The sequence below is a fragment of the Mixophyes fleayi genome, chromosome 2, assembly GCF_038048845.1.
Source record: "Mixophyes fleayi isolate aMixFle1 chromosome 2, aMixFle1.hap1, whole genome shotgun sequence".
NCBI classification, from domain to species: domain Eukaryota; kingdom Metazoa; phylum Chordata; class Amphibia; order Anura; family Limnodynastidae; genus Mixophyes; species Mixophyes fleayi.
The window spans coordinates 1,802,402-1,816,625 of record NC_134403.1 but is presented as its reverse complement, the minus strand read 5'-3'; positions in this window follow the sequence as shown (position 1 = coordinate 1,816,625).

The following is a 14,224-nucleotide window of genomic DNA, read 5'->3' as shown; positions in this document are numbered from 1 at the left end:
CCCCCTGTTCCCACTTCCCAATTTCTGATAAACTTCTTGCCCTTTCTTCCTCTTTTGGCCTCTCACAATGGATGTCTCCCCCCCCCCCCCCTTTCTAGACACAGTCTTGATGCTCTTCATCCTTTATTTTTGCTTCTTTGCTTGAATCTCTCCTCTATCCACCGTGTCCTGCCCCAACCAGGTGCCCTCTTTCTACATCCACCCTCTCACCACCACTCTTGGCTCTGCTTCCCCCACCTCTTCTGTCCACCTTCACAACTCTCCAGATTTGCCTAGTTAATTCACAGCTGCACATATAATACCCCTGCAGGGGATCCTCTCATCCTACAGTTCCGCCCTATCCCTCACTAAACAATCCTTCACGTCTCATCTCCACTGGTCTCCAATCCCCGACACCTTTTTCCGCCTATCATCACAGTCCTTTTTCCGCCTATCATCACAGTCCTTTTTCCTCCTATCATCACAGTCCTTTTTCCTCCCTCACTGTCACTGACTTAGACAGAAGGAGGCAATCGGACAAATCACCGCCCGTATTACTCCACCCTCACAGCCCTCCAGCTACCACTGCTTTCTGCCCCACTACTGGTGACAAAGTCCATTATTATCCTCTCCTCCTACCTGCCCCTGGATTCCAAGAGCAATCCCTGGATGAAGGTGATCCAGCAGCTCCACCAGCAGGTGAGGGATCCTGTAGCTGCACCTTCTGGATTCAAGGTAGTCTAGGAGCCACGCTGTGCCGGGGAATCTCGCATGCTTCGGAGAGCGGCAGGCCAGGGCCTACTGCCCTGGGATCTGGCTGCCTTCGCCCTGGTACTCTTTTTGGCCGGAGGGGTGAACCAGGTCCCTGGAAGTATATTAGGAGGAAGATTTAAAGATAAATATCCCGCCCTAGACCTTCTGCCTCCAGGAGAGGGGAGGAGGCTGAGCCCCCCTCTCCCTGGCAGCTCGTAGACAAGGCAGATGTACATTCCCCCTGCCGCTAGCGTCAATGTAAGAAGGTGATACCCCTCCGGCTGATTCACGTGCAGTGTGCACGCATCGGCCTGGACTGGTTAAAGGGGCAGGATGCTGGATTACAGCCTGGTTAGATCTGTAAAACTATAAAAAGAGCCCTGTGACCATGTAAGGTGGTCTATAAAATCTGAGCTTCTGGATCATCGCTAGTACCTTCAAGTAGTGGGTGACGGTCTAATAAGGAGCATTTGTGAGCAATTAGCAGCTCCAGCTGTTCTGTGGTTCAGACCCAGTGTCTAATAACAACGTTCTGCCCACTACCCTGTGATAGGCCAGGGGGAACCATCCACAGCAGCCCTGATCTATAGGAAGGGATCAGGGGTACCAGCCCAGGTGCCCAGTGAGGGGTACACTAGCCAGGTGCCCAGTGAGGGGGTACAGTAGTCAGGTGCCCAGTGAGGGGGTGCACTAGCCAGGTGCCCAGTGAGGGGGTGCACTAGCCAGGTGCCCAGTGAGGGGGTACACTAGCCAGGTGCCCAGTGAGGGGGTACACTAGCCAGGTGCCCAGTGAGGGGGTACACTAGCCAGGTGCCCAGTAAGGGGTACACTAGCCAGGTGCCCAGTGAGGGGGTGCACTAGCCAGGTGCCCAGTGAGGGGGTACACTAGCCAGGTGCCCAGTGAGGGGGTACACTAGCCAGGTGCCCAGTGAGGGGGTGCACTAGCAGTGAGAGTTACCCAGAAGGATGCGGTTCTAGGTGAAGGAGTCTGGTGGTGGCAGCAGATCTCCTCCTATAGTGTTTAAAGGCGGAATTGGGAAAAAGAAATGGACGGTGAGAAGGCAAGCCCAGCCGGTCCCCAGCACCACGACAGGCTGGCATAGGAGGTCCATCCTATCACAGGTTTATTATAGGTCTTGGCTGGGTGTAATATCTATTCACATGGAGTTTTATACCACATTTCTTCCCTTTTTTTAAACTCTGTTTTGTCATGCCTTCTGTGTCCCCTAGAGGGCAGTAGAAGCCCATGTCAGTGTACATAGAGATCTACAATACACACTCGGCTGCCTCAGTGTCTGAGTCTTATTTTAGCTGTATCACTAAAGACAGTGATGGAGTAACCTTGTCTTTGTCAGGATCTCTTATTTCATGGTAATCCTATATAATATACAAGTTCTTAGTAGTTACACAAAGATTATTTCATGCTCCAATTATTGTATGATTCCCGGAGCCAGTTAAGCAATGGAGCTGTGTGTAGGTGTCATTTGTTCCATACGGAACATTACAGGCACAGAATAGGAACTGAATGGGATTAATATGTCCTGCAAGGATAGAAATAAATCTGCACAATGAAACTTTTCAATGGAGGCCGTAATATGTGGGCAGAATATCCGCCTATATTGATAAGAACCAGTGAGATGAAGACGGTGCCTGGGGCATTGATCGGTTGGATCCTTGTGGATAAATGCTCTGCCCACAGTAGGTGACGTTAAGGCACTAAGTAAGGGCAGCGTTCTTAAGCCGAAATTACGCTCTGTCCGTGTATAGTGACTGGATGAGGAACGTGGTTCACACCAGGGCATTGTACAGTGAGATGACTGCACGTAGCTCTGACAGAGCTGGATTAAGGGAAGGGGGGCCCCTGGGCTAAGGGTACTGTGAAGGCCCCCCCAGCCTTGAGGGCTCCCCCCCTCGTGAGCTTACCTCCTTCCGTTGTACCACTCCCTGTAGCACTTACGCGGTGCGCAGTAATCTCCTTACTGAGGAGATCTCGTGTGAGTGAGCCTATGACTCATAGTCTCACTCTCACAAGATCTCCTCAGTAAGGAGATTACTGCGCACCGCGTAAGTACTACAATGACAGCAGGCAGCTAACAGCATAACATTTGCTGTTAGCTGCCTGCCATTCTTGAACAGGTGAGTCGGGGCTGGGTGCGGGGACGTCCCCGAACCGATGAATGCTGGCGGGCCCCCCAGCTGTCCGAGGCTCCTGGGCTGTAGCCCCTTTAGCCCTATTGATAATCCGGCTCTGAGCTCTGTAATAGCGTGACGGGATCAATGTTCCACGTTAACAGTCATATGGTAACTGAGCCCTTCCTACCACGTATGCGCTTCCTGGGTGGAGAAGCTGGAAGGAATCTGCCTGTAAATGAGAGTAGAGCTGCGCACAAGCGCCAGTCCCCAATGGCGGCTTTATGATTGGCGGCTGCTCCCGCTGCTGCCTTACAGTAGACACACCCACTTTCCCCACTGCAAGCTGCAATTGCTGTTCCGCTACTTTATGTATCCAGTGTTCCCCGCACCTCTTTGTAAACTCATTAGGACAAAGCTATGGTCTGTGTCAGGTCATTGTATGTGATTTGCGTCAGAGTTTCCACTTCATAATTAAGATAATGATACAGAGTAATACAGGGCCCCCCCCAGCTGATGTCTCCTGTGGTCCTGCAGAAACAATCATCATGCTGACAATGAAGAAACGTGTGTATTACAGTTCTGGATATAGTGAATTAAATATTTGCCTACTGTAGCTGAGAATTATAGTCATGCTTATTACATACATGATGGTCATTTATGTGTGTTCCTGCATGATCCACACTTATTCCTTCCATATGTAATGTGTGATACTGGTTTTATCCATGAATCTGATTCCGTCAAATGCCTAACATTTATATAGTGCTAACATATTATGCAGCGTTGTACAGAGATGGTTTCATCACTTACATCAGTCTGTTAAGTCCACATCAATTTATTCACCTCCTAACATTTGTCTCATGTAAGATGGCCTGAGACCATCTATCTTACATGTACTCGTTGTGACATCAGTCCTGGAACCATCCCCCTTAATCTCTTCTAAATCTCTGTCACAGTGCAGTGAGTCTGAAGTCTGGTGCCCGCTTTATACCTGGTACCTCTATAAACTCATTATCTGTCATCTTGGTGCCATCGTTCAGCACATCACCGGGGAAGAGGAACCAGCAGGTCTAGATTGAGATGGGATAAGTGAGCTGCATGGACCTTCACCTAACTAATATCTGCGGAAAACGGGGGTTATAAGGAGACAAATGGTGTAGAACTCTTTATGTTGGGTGTGAATCGTCTTTCATGGTCCTTCCAGAAGAGGTCCCATCACCTGCACAGTCCCGAGTATGGGAAGGTTGTTAAATCTTTGATGACTTCCAGTACATTTTTACATATTAATTGGTTGCAGTTGAGCTCATGTTACTGAATTGTAATTTGTAATTTGTAGTTAGACAAAGGACAAAGCTACCGTTCATGTTGTCAGGAGGTACCAATAATACCCTCAGTGAGCCTTGTGTCTCCTGGAGTTTTCAACCAATATACATTACCCTAAAGAGATGGGGAGGGTGTGTAAGACCCTGATAATGGTTCATCGCTGCTTCCACAGTTATACAGAGAGTGATAGGACCTCTGTAACACTGATATGTATGACCGCCGTGCTGGAACCCCTGCTCTACCTCACGCCTCTCCGCCAACCTACAATACTTCAGACGCTTACCGATCCTAAGACCATTATATCTATACCTCCTCTTCCTCGCCCGCCATCTCCATTTTCTCCCAGCTGGTCCTACTGTCTCTCACGACCCCTCCCTTTAGAATGTAAGCTCTTGTGGGCAGGGTCCTCTCTACTTATTGTCCCACGTCTGTCTGACTCCCTCGTGTGTCCTGTTACTTTTTGGCTGCACTCTGTGTGAGCCCCCATTAAAAGAAAAGAATCCTGTGTTATTGCAGTCCTGGTGCCAGAAGTAGGATTTCAGTGATACTGGTAGCGTTATGTGGGGAAGCTTTCACCAGGCGAATCTTATTACCGCAGCGAGACCAACGCTACTTCTCCATGACCTATTGTGTTAGTGACAATGTGATGTGAATGGGCAGCTGGTTGTCCTCACGATTTACATTAAAAACATTATTAATACATAACTTCATTTCATGTCAAGCGATTTGTCATTACAAATATTTAGGTCTAAGACTTAACCTGTGGGGTCCTGACGTTGCTGCTTTAAATTAACATTGATGGAGGTCGCAGTGACATTAAGTGTCCCGCCGGACACCTGTGTATTCGTATGAGTCGGCACGATGGTGCGATCGGAGATCTGCGAGGTCGGTTTGGAGCGATGTCTGAATGGATTGCAATCGTTTTTTGTAAAATCTGAATTTTTTCTTAGGCGTCCTCTTTGTCGGATTAATGATAATCATTTCAACGATTACCACCGCATGCAGGACCCTGAATAGACCCTTGTAATATCTTCCTAGCTGTTGAGCTAATGAGATTTAAATGGAAATGATAGAACTTTAGTGGGATTCAGGTTGCAGGATCTCAATGAGAAATGGTGATTTTATCAACCAAAACTTGACTGCCGTACATTAAACCATTGTCTGTGACTCCACCGTTCAAATCCTAAGGATCAACGTCATCCTTGATTTTCCTCCTCCCAAAAGAACCACAAGTAGTTAATTTCTCAATTGCCAAGTTCATGACTCAGGGGTTGGAAAAATTATTGGACCCAACTGATAATGTTAAATAGAAAAAATAACGGAGAGATTTATTGTTTGTCAAAAATGAAAATTCTCCCTGGAACCAAATAATCCCAGAGTGGTTATATTTCCCCAATGTCTTCTCCATTATTGTTTGGAAAAACCGTACCATAAATACCGATCTTCTGCTGCACGGCGAGATGGGAATAGGAAGATTACTGCTTCCTAGAACAGAAGACGGCCCAGCATGGGGTTGTCACTGCTTTATGAGACAAGGAACTTTCCTTTAAAATCTGTTTCCGTATCTTTCAGCTATTTTCTCATATAATAAAATTTACTTTAGAAGAATGTTCCCTGATTTCAGAAATGTCTTAAAAAGTTCATCTGTTTGGGCATCAGTGAAAGACGATATTTGATGAACTGAGGAGAACCAACTGATCTTTCAAATGTAATGGACGTCAATATTAAATAACACAAGTACTTCAGCCTTAGTAGGTCATTTGCAGATGACTTGTGCGGGTGCAAAGTACTGTTTGATGTGCACCTATTTTTGCTGCATTGCTCCCAATTTTTCAGAGATGCGAGGAAAGATGGCGTCTATTGCATGAGGATCAACGTCGGTCTTGATTTTCCTCCTCCCAAAATAACCACAAGTAGTTAATTTCTCAATTGCCAAGTTCATGACTCTGGGGTTGGAAAAATCAAAATGATTGTGGAAGGTGCAAATTCTTGCTCATTGTAATGAGTGGAAGTGGCTGAAGGGGGGTATTCCAGGCAGATTGTAGACTAACCGCAATACAGCGCCAGGTTTTATGCCCTGATGCAAACACTAGAATTCGGTGTGGTGAGATATTGATAAATTAGTGGAAGTTACTGGGAGATGTTTCCGGTTTCGGAGGGGTCCAGCCTGGCTAGAGAACATCCTTGTAGAAGGGACCACCCCAGGGTAGATTTAAGGCTGGGTACACACTTCTCGCTGTGCCATATCCTTAACGATTTTACCAATGACTGATAAAAAAAGAAGCCCCAATTAGCATATTGATCCCTGTGTACACACTATACAGGTCTTACAAGAGTTACCGTCAGATCTGTGCTCTTAATCTGTCATAACCATCAGCCGCACGCTCCATAGAGATCTATGGACACTGCTGGTCCTGATACGATGTCATACACAGGGCACATTAAAGAAACCTGGGGGGGGGGGGGCAATGGAATCTTTCTGACGAGGGGGTCCCAGGGAGGCTTAATCGTTATTATATTTATGTAACCCCACTCTTGTCCCACACGGTCACTATTTCAATGTGGCATCTTCTGCTCAGTTTAGATGCATATAAACTAAACTCTTCATGTTCTCACGTTTCCTTACTGCCGTGGGGGGGTGTAATACACCAGTGAGAGGAGGGTATTTTAGGAAGATGTGGGAAATGTTTAAATAAAGAGGCAGATGCCAACATCTCATGCATGGGCCTAATATTCACACAATGAAACATCAGAATGAGGGCGTGCTCCATGGTACACGTAAAGTACAATAACATTTGTCATATATAGAACACTCTGCTCAGTACAAGCTGACACTTCTTATAGGGGCAGAATTATAGCCATGATGGTCTCAGTATGACCATGTGGGGTGCAGGATACAATGAGATGCCCATGTATGAACCCCTCTTCTCCCTGTCAGGGTTACAATTGACCAAACCTTATCCCATATATAGTGATGCCCAGGGCCACCATCAAGGGTACAGGGGGTACTAATGTATGGATGGAATGCTTATTTTCACCTGCTCCCGGCTGGATAAAGCTGCTCTGCCCACAGTGCGGTAAGCAGCAGTTACAGCCATCTTTCTGCTGACGCTGTTCTGCCACCATTAATCTCAGGCTGCATCAGAACTCTTGTCCTCACCAATGAATGTGGCTCAATCTATTTAATTTGCATTTGGAGAAGTTTGGGGGCTGGCATGTAAGGGGCATGTGAGGCGTATAATGGGCACTTAGGGAGGTTTGTGAGACAGACAACGGGCATGTGGTAGTTCTGGGTGCTATGGCTCCATGGTACCCCTGCATCTGCCAGCCCCGAGGTGGAGGGAATGGGGGAGTGGGTTGATGATGGGTCAAGGATGAGGGGACCCTTCCTGTTACATTTGTACTGGACCCCACAATTTCTGATGGCAGCCCTGGTGATTCCACTAGTGTTAGTTAATTAATAGACTGCTTTCTCATAACTATTAGTACAAATTACAAAATGACTGTTAATTGAAAGCATAAAAGTAGCCTAATCTGCAAATATATTGTGCCTAATACAGTCATGGCCAAAAGTTTTGAAAATGACAAATATTTTTCAAAGTCTGCTGTCTCAGTTTTTATGATGGCAATTTGCATATACTTCAGAATGTCATGAAGAGTGATCAGATGAATTGCAATTAATTTCAAAGTCCCTCTTTGCCATGACAATGAACTTTATCCCAAAAACATTTCCACTGCATTTCAGCCCTGCCACAAAAGGACCAGCTGACATCAGGTCAGTGATTCTCTCGTTAACACAGGTGAGAGTGTTGACGAGGACAAGGCTGGAGATCACTCAGTCATGCTGATTGAGTTAGAATTACAGACTGGAAGCTTTAAAAGGAGGGTGGTGCTTGAAATCATTGTTCTCCCTCTGTTAACCATGGTTACCTGCAAGGAAACACATCATTGCTTTGTACAAAAAGGGCTTCACAGGCAAGCATATTGCTGCTAGTAACATTGCACCTAAATCAACCATTTATTGGATCATCAAGAAATTCTAGGAGAGAGGTTCAATAGTTGTGAAGAAGGCTTCAGGGCACCCAAGAACGTGTAGCAAGCGCCACAGGACTGTCTCCTAAAGTTGATTTAGCTGCTGGATCATGCACCACCAGTGCAGAGCTTGCTCAGGAATGGCAGCAGGCAGGTGTGAGTGCATCTGCATGCACAGTGAGGTGAAGACATTTGGAGGATGACCTGGTGTCAAGAAGGCCAGCAAAGAAGCCACTTCTCTCCAGGAAAAACATCAGGGACAGACTGATATTCTGCAGAAGGTACAGGGATTGGACTGCTGAGGACTGGGGTAAAGTCATTTTCTCTGATAAATTCCCGTTCAGATCCGGCTCTGCGCTCTCTCAAGGGGGCGTGGCTGCGGCTCAGTCAGGTCAGTGCGGCTGGAGAGAGCGGAGAGCCGGATCATCCATGGTTAAAAGCTAAACATTTCTCCTGCGAATACATTTGGCGGCTGAGAGTGATGATGCATCTGTAATTATTAGAACATACTAATTTTACTTCGTATATCTGCGATCGAGGAAAACCACCACTTAGGTTGACCGAGGGGCTATTGTACAGATAAGCTATTATATTATTTATTTGTGGTACGCACACCATCCTATCTCTATTCTGCACGGTGTCTCATATTAGGATACATGTTGACCTTTTTTATACACTGATTTTTGATACGCTGTTATATGCTGATTTATCTACATACATCCCGCACATGGGGTATATGATCTACCTGTATTATTGACACCTTTTGAACTGACTATAGGTGTTCCACATATTCATCAATATCCTCTGGACTGTCCTATGCCTATTGACTGTACATATATCATCTATATTATCTATATATTTGTTGTACACCTGAAGGTGCCGTCCTTCCATGCTTGTTTTCTGCTATATATATATATATATATATATATATATATATATATATATATATATATACACACACATATAGGGCTCTTCATATATCAACTACGGGTGTATGTCAGTCATCTACATATAAAGGCACTGGTCATATGCAGTCCTCTATACATATAGGTGCTGGAGCATATGTTATCCTCTATAAATATACATATATTGGTGCAAGTTGTACCTGTGCCTCATTTCTGCACCTTCTCCATCATACCAGTAGGTCCACGTTCTGTTGTGTGATCTGTTATACCGACTCTCTGCTGCTGCAGAACGTTTTGGCGTCTAATAAATAAATGTTGCTGGGAGTGTATCTAATTACTAGTTAGAAATTGGATTGTAGCTACATTTGTAAAACAAACTCTTTATAGCTATTCTACTTGTTTAATGGAAAAATATTCCAGAAAGTGGCCTGGCAGTGGGTGTTTTATTTCAGTAGAAGAGGCGTTTGTACAGAAAGATTCATTTATTATTTCATCAAATAAACAGACATGAAAAGTGTAAGAATTTGGAGCGAGACATCTAACACCGGTGTTACCGACAGGTGGTTTACATTTGTCGTCTCTGGATGAGGCATCAGCCAGTACGGCAGGGGGTAGAGTCATTACAGACTGATGTGTTCTGTAAGTCAAAGTGAGTTATCCACGGGCATCGTCTAAGCCCAGCACGCCACACAGATGGCGGAACAGCGACAGCATCGCTTGGCTGCGAATGGCTTCCCTGACCTCATGTCAGGACTAATTCTGGTCGGCTCTTGTCCACAACACAGATCCAGCTACCATCAGCCGGCACAAAGTCTACTACTGTCCTAGCCCCAAACCAGCGTGGGCCTTTCATAGTTTGTAATTGTTCCATATATATATATATACTGTATAATAACGTATATACAGTGAAACCAAAGTGAGCTCCTTTAATGGATGAAATATGTGTACAAGAGAAAGTGCAGCCAGGACAACTAAGAACGCTGTGTATGTGTAGACACAAGGTAGTCCGGCTCTGCAACAGACAAGTGTAAATCTCTATGTGTCAGAATATAGCTATATTGGGGTAAGCTCAGCTGCTAACGTGATACAACATCAGTCAGAAGAGCACATAAATAATAACAACACTGATAACATCACATAGAACAGGGCAACCATTATAACATTAGTGATCACTGACATCACAACATGAAGTATGACATCGGGAATCGCAGACTGTAACCATATAAGATGATTAATAATAAAAGTACGTGACACTCAGAAAATGAACAAAAAAGGGTTTACCACCGCACAAGATATCATAAGATGTAATCTATCAACTTATCTCCTCCAATAGTAAATAAGTGTTGAATAACAAACCTGGGATATAAAAATACCAAACCAGGGGGTGCACCCTACACAATAACAATTGTACAAATAGAATAGAGAGAAGGGGTGTAATTGGGGCACTCCAATGAGATCATTTAAAAATTAACCTTTATTAGTGTACATTAAAATAAGGGTAGAAAAATAAGCGAAATAATAAAAGAACAGATATGTAACATACAGTCATACAATACAAGTTAAAAATGCAAACTATGTTTGCAAGAGCTCCTACACTCAATTAACAACACTCAGCTATATGCACAAGAACTTAAATAAGTTTAAAGTGCCACTATGGTCATAATAAACCTGTAATAAAACAGGTGTACTCCTGCATATAAATGATCTGGATATAAGGAGAGACCTCCAAAAATATAGCCTATAAGTAGTGCCAAAATCCTTAGATCCAAATAGTAGTATGGAGCGCTAAGTATAACTGTCTCAATTATAATGAGAAACTGACACTGCAAATGGCAAACAAATGCCACGAGTTTGGTGAGGTCGGTAGTACTTATCCTCTGATCGCGGGATTTTGTGATAAGTTCCCTGCCTATAGTAACTGGGGAGCGATCAGGGGAATAAAGATCCAGATTGACCCAAAGCAGGAGATGGATGTAGGAGCCCTGAAACGCCAACGCGCGTTTCGCTGGGCTGCTTTTTCAAGGCTAAATACGGGGAACAAATGACAGCTCTTATATAGTGCTGGTTTATAGGTGTGTTAGGTCATGTGATATTCTATACCAATCAAGGGATTGGTGTTTGTAGATCTATCACATGTGATATTCAAAGCCAAACAGAGTGTTATAAAGTACTGATTGACATGAGAATTGACCAATGAAATGAATGACATCTCGCAATTCTAATATTTACAATTTCTAATAGTTACTGATATACAAAACGAGTGCTAATCGGTAATGATCCTTTTATATATAAAAAACTACTTAAGATAATAAGGTATTGATGAGGATTCTTTATCTTAACGATTTGGAGCCGCTCAGAGAAATACATCTATTCTTACTTTAAACCTAATCTCTGTATATAATGAGATCACTATACATCTAATCTCCAAAATCCCGTAGCATTTGTGAAGGATCATTACCGATTAGCACTCATTTTGTATATCAGTAACTATTAGAAATTGTAAATATTAGAATTGCGAGATGTCATTCATTTCATTGGTCAATTCTCATGTCAATCAGTACTTATGTGCAAAAAAGAATACTAATTTGCACCCCTTGCACTGTAACATGGTTTTGTCCAGGAGACTGAAATAAGAAGTTTCTTAAGTTAAGATCCTTAATGAATCAGGCCCCTTTTCCTTATTCATTTAGTCCGAAATCTGTCTATTTGGGATGAAACCTGCCTGGTAAGGAATGATCTGAGCTGTATTTCTACATAGTTAAACCATCTCTTACGCCTCTCATGTGATATCTATAAACAGCTTTTTCAGTAACTGTTTTCGTTTGGATCAGTAAAAATATTACTGAGATAATATTGCAGATAAAAAGTGAACTGTAGGAGACTCGCTCATCTCTGTATCCTTTAGATTATAATCTCTCTTTCTACACCCCTTGTTTTGGTTTTATACTTATATGTAATATCTGGTACAAGGATTTTATTTAATTGAAGTTATACAGATAAAGATAGTAGGTAAAATGTAAGCCAACCTATTAAAGTAAGTAATAAAATTAAATCTTTAAATTAAAACTGAGCATTGTGTACCAAGGCGGGTTCAATTGACTCCTGGCATAACAAGGGTTAAAATGCTCTGGTGTAAGGGCAGGCTGGCTTTGAGAGATGCCATCAGGCCTAGTGTATTTCTGCTCCTGCACAGTACTCTCGGGTCTGGTAGACCCTCAGACACAGGTGAAAAACCTCCACCCGGCTGGGTCTCCAGGTACAGGCTGAAGACAGGGTTAAATCCTTGCAGATATACACTCCTAGGTGGAACATACACATGTGGAGGACAGTGACTAATGAAGTAATTAGACTCAAGGGAAAGGTTTATTTAATTTAAACCTGTATTATTTCATGCTACAGTGCAACTATTTTCAGTTAGTTGGCCGGTGACTATGCAGGAAGTCTTTGTCTAGCTAGAGCTTGGGTCGCCTGGTGTCATCCAAAAACTGTACTGTGTTATTTGTAATGTGAACAATAAAAACATAGTTATCCTAGAAAGAAGTTGTTGTGTCTGTCATCTGCCAGGTGTCAGCATCACAATACGTATACATATAAATAACTGATAAATAATATAGTAGCACACAACCTCCTGTATAGTAATAAAGCTACAAAATCAAAGATGTTCCAAAACACAGGAAAACAAGGTCAACAATATCCTCCTAACTGAAATATGGACAAAGTTGTTTTGCATGTACACTTCGGAGATTAACCAGTTCCACTTCTATTAGGCCATGTAAGGGAACATAGAATTCATATATAGACACTCTGGGGGGAATTCAATAGACCGTGTTACTGTTAAAGTTAACGTGGCCTGCACATTATTACCGTCATTATGATAATAGTGCACGTAATTACCGTTATTACGGTAGTTCTGACGCTGGCCTTGACAAGAATGCCAGGTTAAAACTATCGTAAAAGCAGTAATAGTTTTAGCGCGGCTGTACTTCAGGAGGGGAATTGAACTCCCCCCTCTGACTGCCGACCAACATTATAATCAATCTCCAATCATCTGTCTTTCAGTTGAACTCACAGTACTTGGGATGTCCCATTTGTTTTTCAGAAACTGTTCGGGATTCAGTGATCCTTAAAACCGGACTCTTCAAAGTGACAAATTCCCGAATTATAGTGCTAGAATAAATGTACAGAAATCTTGGGAGGGCAATGGATTAACAATAAAGCTGCCAGATGAAATATGAATTATTCCAAAAGCGAACCGCAAATATTGGACCTTCTTAAGCCAACAGACTACCAGGGATACAGCTTAGTTTCAGATGCCTGGTTAGGATGAACCACCTGGAATTGGATAGAAGAATAATTACAAGTAAAGTACATGTGCTGTATATTGCATTTTGCACATTTGATCGTGTTGCTCCAGTATAAAAGGGGGCAAACATAAGGCTAAACAATTTTACAATATAGATGTCACGAATCAATGCAGGAATACAGCTAAGGAGCCACAAATAAGGTGAAAAACATTCAATGTTTATTTGCTGAAGAGTATGAACAGAAGATGTAATAATGGGCTTTGCAGAATTACCAGGTATACGGCAGTTGCAGGTAAACAGGAGTATGGAAAGATTCCAGGTAGAAAGTACAGGGAAATGCAGAGATAATTACCAGGTTCACAGATGATACAGGTAAGCAGAATGTATGTAGAGATCCCAAGCAACATAAACCCTGGTGCACAGCAGGAGGTAGTAACAACAAAGAATAACAGGATGTGACCACAGAGTGTAACATCAATAACCAGCAATGAATGCTGGGAGAGACAGGTATACATAGGGAACACCCAGGTGCCAGAGATAATTAGTGCAGCAGGGTTATCTCCTAAGGGACTAGAAGCAGGCACAATAGCAGCACCTCTGGTGAGTAAAGGTACTGCTGCAACACATAAAAAGAAACACAAATAATAAAGTCTAATAGTCCTGGATGCAGGAGCTGCTAATACAAAGCAGCAAGCTGCAGGCAGATCGTGACAGTATCCCCTCCCTTAAGGGCGTATTCCAGACGCCCAATTTACCAAAAATGTCTGAATTCATCGGAATCATAGTCCAGAATGGGGG